This window comes from Diplotaxodon limnothrissa, linkage group LG3 (genome assembly GCF_057381915.1).
Source record: "Diplotaxodon limnothrissa isolate DT_005_m linkage group LG3, D_limnothrissa_male_GT1.1, whole genome shotgun sequence".
Lineage (NCBI taxonomy): Eukaryota > Metazoa > Chordata > Actinopteri > Cichliformes > Cichlidae > Diplotaxodon > Diplotaxodon limnothrissa.
In genome coordinates this window covers 20,145,348-20,151,347 of record NC_140598.1, presented here as the reverse complement: position 1 = coordinate 20,151,347, position 6,000 = coordinate 20,145,348, and the positions used below count along the sequence as shown (strand labels likewise).

The 6,000-nt window shown below is 42.6% G+C and overlaps 1 pseudogene; it reads left to right on the top strand.

Annotated features, from left to right (window-relative positions):
- The first annotated feature begins 1,791 nt into the window (after positions 1-1,791).
- LOC146634831 (uncharacterized) lies at positions 1,792-3,366 on the top strand (annotated as a pseudogene).
- The last annotated feature ends 2,634 nt before the right edge of the window (positions 3,367-6,000 follow it).

Genomic DNA, 6,000 nt, shown 5'->3' with positions numbered 1-6,000 from the left:
GAGCACACCAGCTGATGGAGATGTGCACAACTGCCATGCAGAATTAGACAAAGACACCAAACCCCGCCCTGACATCCATGCTGAGCCACAAGCTGGTTTTAGTGATGTCTTTGTGGACGGATCGGCCTCTAAAGACAACACAGGCCGTAATTGTGTAGGTTACGCAGTAACCACAGACAGTAGAATAATAGAAGCAAAACCACTTTCTTCTTCATATTCTGCACAGAGCGCTGAGCTGATAGCTGTTATTCGTGCATGTGAAATACACAAAGATAAACAAATAAACGTTTATACAGACAGCCAGTATGTTTTCTCTGCTGTGCATCATTTTGCAAAGCTCTGGCAAAACAGAGGAATGATTACATCAACCGGTAAACCAGTCCAGCATGCAAGCCTCTTACAACGACTGCTGACTGTAATAAATTTACCACAACAACTCGCATTGTGTAAATGTGCAGCACACAAAACTGATAGCTCTTTTATTACTACAGGCAACAATTTTGCTGACAGTGCCGCAAAACAGGCGGCACAAAAGACAAACATGACACTGATGGCAGTAAACACACATCAGATTCCACTGGATGTGTTGCAAAGTGAACAAAAAGCAGCAAGCACAGCAGAGCAGGCAAAATGGCTAAAACACGGTGCAGTTCTGACAAACGATTTAATGATGTGTTATGGCAAGCCAGTGTTGCCAAAATCGCTCCACAAGATGGCGGCATTAGTGACTCATGGCTGTACGCATTTGTCATCGGGGGGAATGACCTGTATTGTCAACTCTCATTTCTACACTGTAAATTTTGAAACTTCAGCAAAACAATTTGTCAGAACGTGCATGACGTGTCAAAAATATAATGCTCAAGGTAACCTGCGACCAAGAAGAGGCCGTTTTCCAACTCCGCCTCATCCTTTTCACACAATTCATATGGATTTTATTGAACTAAGCGAATGTCAAGGGTCAAAATACGCCCTAGTGGTTATAGACGTGTTCTCAAAGTGGCCGGAAATCTATCCAGTGAAAAAGGCAGATGCAATTTCAGTAGCAAAGTGCCTGTGCAATCACTTCATACCCACATATGGCATCCCAGCTTTGATACGATCAGACAACGGCACTCATTTTGTAAATGATGTCATCACTAAAGTCTCTGAAGCACTCGGTTTCAGCATAAAACACCACTGTGCTTATCACCCTCAGAGCGCAGGCCTTGTAGAGAGAACTAACGGCACTATAAAACAAAGGCTCAGGAAATGCATGGCAGAAACAGGAAGGCCGTGGCCTGAATGTTTGGGTTTAGTGAAGATGTGGATGCGCTTAACACAAGGCTCCCATAAACTAACTCCATTTGAAATCATTCATGGCAGGCCGTTTCCACTGCCGATCACCAGTCAACCAATAGACAAAGCAATCAGAGAAAACACATTAGCAGAATGGATGTCTAAGCTGTTAGAAAACAAAGAGATCATTGTACATAATCAACAACCTGATGATGTTTCTCCAGTGTCTTGCAGACTAAAGCCCGGTGACTGGGTTCTGATCAAGGTGCTCCAAAGGAAAAACTGGAGCACACCCAGGTGGGAGGGGCCATACCAAGTCCTCCTCACTACACCGACCGCTTGCAAAATTGCGGAACGACCATCCTGGGTCCATCAGAGTCACTGCAGGCGAGTCAGTGAAGCCATCTAAACACAGCTGACGGCAGGCTTGCCTACTTGTTGTGATCTCGCCCGGTGGAGGGGTCAGCTTTCCTGGCCGGGGGGTCTACTCGCGACAGGAGGGTGTGTCCCGTCGTCATGAGGTGGTGGCTCTTATCAACTGCAGCGGCCCTGACCATGGCCGGGCTCTTCACCTTTGCTTCCATGAGGGACAACAAGTCACGCTATATGGAGAAAAGGCAGACACTGTATGACAAAGGAAAGTACACCAAGTTTCCCCATGGATACGCCACTAACTTCTGGTGGCAGTTTATGAACACTACAGCTCATTTGAATAACAAAACTGACTGCTATGCATGTACCCATATGCCCCTATCCTCACAGACGTCTGGCCTGTGGCCGTACAGCATACCTGAAGATCGCAGTTGGTGTCTGTTGGGCCTGGCAACACATCCAGGCTACGGTACTCTTTGGTCCAAAGCCAACTACAGCATCCCAGCAAAAGCAACCTGGAGGTCATCGTCACTCACAAATGTGAACTGTTCCGGACAGACCTACCTACTGACCTGGCCCCAAGTCTCAGACCCACTGCCTGATGTAATTCTACTGAACAAACTGAACGCATCACAACTGCCAGTATGTGTGATGAACAATGGATCGCGGGCAGTGGGGGAGCTGCCTACACACCTATGTAAGCACATATACACTTTCTGCCCACCAAGGAACGAGAGGAAGTGTATGACCTGTTCAATCAACGCCACCTGTGCCAGTAACACGACGCTGATGGGCCTAAACTGTCGCTCCGACTACAGCTACCGAATGCCACTACAAACAAAGACTCAGTACCAGACAGGATGTGCACGGACGGCACCCAGCAGCAGAGGAACCAGAGTTTTGGCTGACTGGTACTTCCTATGTGGCAACAAGGCTTATCTGTCACTCCCTGAAGGTTGGGGAGGTCTGTGCGCCCTGGTGGAATTATCAGATCACGTTTTCTTCATGCAAAGTGTTGCACATCACCCAAGCAGCCGGCAGAGACGTGAAGTGGACATCGCCTCCCCCAATTCTTTCGGCATTACCGTGGACACTGGAGTGCCGGGAGAGTTTCGCATCTGGGGAGGAGGAGTGAAATTCTTACAGAGCTTGATCCCCGGCATTGGAGTTGCCGAGGTGCGGGATCATGTGGAAATCAACCGATATGCTCTGCTATGACACATCAATTTGACTAAGACCCTGGGAACCGCCTTAGCAGGAGAACAGCAGGCCATCAGAACGATGGTGCTGCAGAACAGACTGACACTAGACCTGCTAACAGCATCACAAGGAGGAGTTTGCAAGCTGATCGGGGAAACATGTTGCACTTTTATCCCTGATGGATACGAAACTGGAGGAGACATTTATGAAGCTTTGCAGAATTTGACCGCTCTGCAAAAATATGTCACTGACCACACACCTGGAGCAGCTACAGCACAAAGCTGGCTGGACTGGCTGTTCAGCGGTTCATGGCTGGCTGCTGTAGCAAAGCCATTTTTCCTTCTAGGTCTCATCATGATAGCACTGCTCATATTAGTGTTGTGTGTGTTGCCATGCCTAAGAGTAATGATTTCACAGATGATAACAACTACAATGACTGCTTATGTTGCCGTGCCTCAAGAAGAACAACATCCCGTTGCAATTCTGTTAGAGGAGAACTTGTAATAACTGCTAATAAATGACGTGGTGATTAAAAATGACTTGTCAAGTGATCATGCACTGATTAACACATTAGTAGGTTATGCAAGTTTTCATGCTTTTATTTTTTGAAGTCTTGAGTTTTAAACATAAAGTTTTTCATTTTAAATATAAAGTTTTCATCCTTTTATTTTTTTTGAAGTTCTCATCCTTTTATTCTTTGAAGTTTTCATTTTAATATGAAGTTTTCATTATTTTACACATAAAGTTTTCAATTTAAGGTTTGCATCGGTTTAAGTATAAGGTGTCATGCTTGTTTTTTTTTTGAAGTTTTCATTTTATAATATGAGGTTTTCATCCTTGTATTTTTTGAAGTTTTCATTTTACATATTAGGTTTTCATCATTTTTAAATATAAAGTTTTCATTTTACTTTTCATCCTTTTATTTTTTGTAAGTTTTCGTTTTAAAATATATCCTTTATTTTTTGTAGTTTTAGTTTTATTATTTTTTCTTGTTTATTCCACTTGTTATTTCATTTACTATGTTTTTCTTTGTATTATTTTCTTTTGTTTTATTCTTTAGACCAAATGACTGCCATTTCTGCTATGCTGACATTTTGAAAAATTAAAAAATTGTTTAAGATACTTAATAAATAACCTTCACAGACAATTGTTGTATACATTTAAAATAAGTTAAAACAGGAGGGAATGTTACAGGAAAAATGTTTCTATGTTTCTTTACCTTCTTTTAAATGTGCAAGCATGCCCTTTTGTCTATGGTTAGATTAGTTTAGAATTATCTTTTTAGACTTTCTCAGCAAAGACATACTGTTTTGGGACATATTGTTTTAGATTGTTTTATCTCTCACAGCCTTCTCCCAGCTCTCTGCTGACGAGACTAGCGCCACATATGGAGTTGTTTATTTTATTTGTTTTGTATTTTCTTATCCTGTTCTCACTGTCTTTCCTATAAAAATTACCAAGCCACTGTGCATGGTGTGAGTTGTCCTTAGCAGCTCACCCGTGTACACGTTTGATAAAGAAAGTAACTTTGTCTCATTGTGTCTTTATTTCTCCTGGGTTTTTTACAGAGTTTTCCCCCAACATCATGTCAATGGGAATGGGAACTTTAACAGTCAAAACCGTCTGTGGTTGTTTGAATACACTCAGTCCTCTTAATGGAAAATTGGCTGTGAATAGAGGAAGTGAAGACTAGATAAAAGAAGGGACGCAGTCAGAGGACCCTGTGCTTCATGCAGTCAGAGGCTGTGGTTTCCTGACTGAAGAGATGTTTGATGAAAAGAGGTCAAGTCTCTTTTGTTCTTTTGGTCTTCATGTTACTGACACTTAGCTGGGCAGAAAGTTTAATCGCTGACTTAGTCCAGACTATATGGTGACTTTCCTGCAGGATTCCAGGTTAAACTGCTGAGAGTCTGAACCTCTGAGAGGTTTGCAGTGATGATGAGATCGATTTAAACCGAAAAACTTTCATCATGCATGTTTGAAACCATTTTCTATCACTCTTCATACATTTCAGTTAAAACTGTGAGCTCCATTATTCAACATTAACATCACTTCTTGGTTCCTGCCCAACTTCACAGCCACCAATCAAATGAAACCAGAAAGACATAAGAAGGAGAATGAACTGTTCCTCCTGCCTTGACGAAACTTTTCAGAATTTTTACATGAACTTTAAAGTCAGTAGCTGCGAGCTTGTAACTGCTGAAAGGTTGTTTTCCTGCCATATTGCTTGTTGGAGCTGTGATAAATAAATCGATGATTTTAGTGTTTGACTCACCAAGGAGCAGAGAGACCGGTGCAGTCTTCATGTTGTCTGGATGACGACTGAACGTCAGTCTGAGCAGCAGAGAGACGCCTTCAGCTTCAGCACTTCCCCGTTAACAGTCTTCAGTACGTCACGCTGCTGCTCCATCACAAAGAGGCAGAGCAGCTTCTCAAGCAAACGTCAGTGAATGAGATGTTCCGTTGGGTAATTCAGCTCCTGATCTATAATCCTTTTAAAAAACAAATTCCCTTTTCCCACAAAATGTTAATTGAACTCACATGTAGTTATAAGGAAAAACAGACTGTATGTGTCCAAGTCCAAACTATAAATGTATATCATCACTTTAGCTCCATCTTTGTAGAAGTAGTCAGTTTAAGTCTGGCTTTACTATCTTAGAAAACATTATGAGTTGCAGCACTTTATAATAACTAAGAAGCTGTAAAATTAAAGGTGTTGAGGTGGCAGGCAGGATGTAGGACCCAAACGCAGGACCCAGAGACAGAATGATTAACTAAAGTGGCAGCTTTATTGCTGGAGAACACTCGAATAGAAATAGAAGAAAACAAAACTAGAAACTCAAAACTTAAGCCCAAACTAGTGTTACGAGTTCAAATTGGGGATGGACACAAGAGAAAAACCCACAATAACAACACTGGTCCAGCCGGGTCGAGTCAAACGATGATTTTAATGATCACACGCGTGGGAGATGGACACTGTATGCAGACAGCCTCAGATCTCAATGGTGGAGCATTGCTCAAACTCTTATAGCCTCTGGTGCCTCCACCTTATCATAAAAAGCCTAAACATTCACATGCTTTCTCTCACACAGCGTCTAAGCTACAACCTTGGCTCCCTGTTTATCTGCTCCTGCTGAGATGGGGCAGAAAACT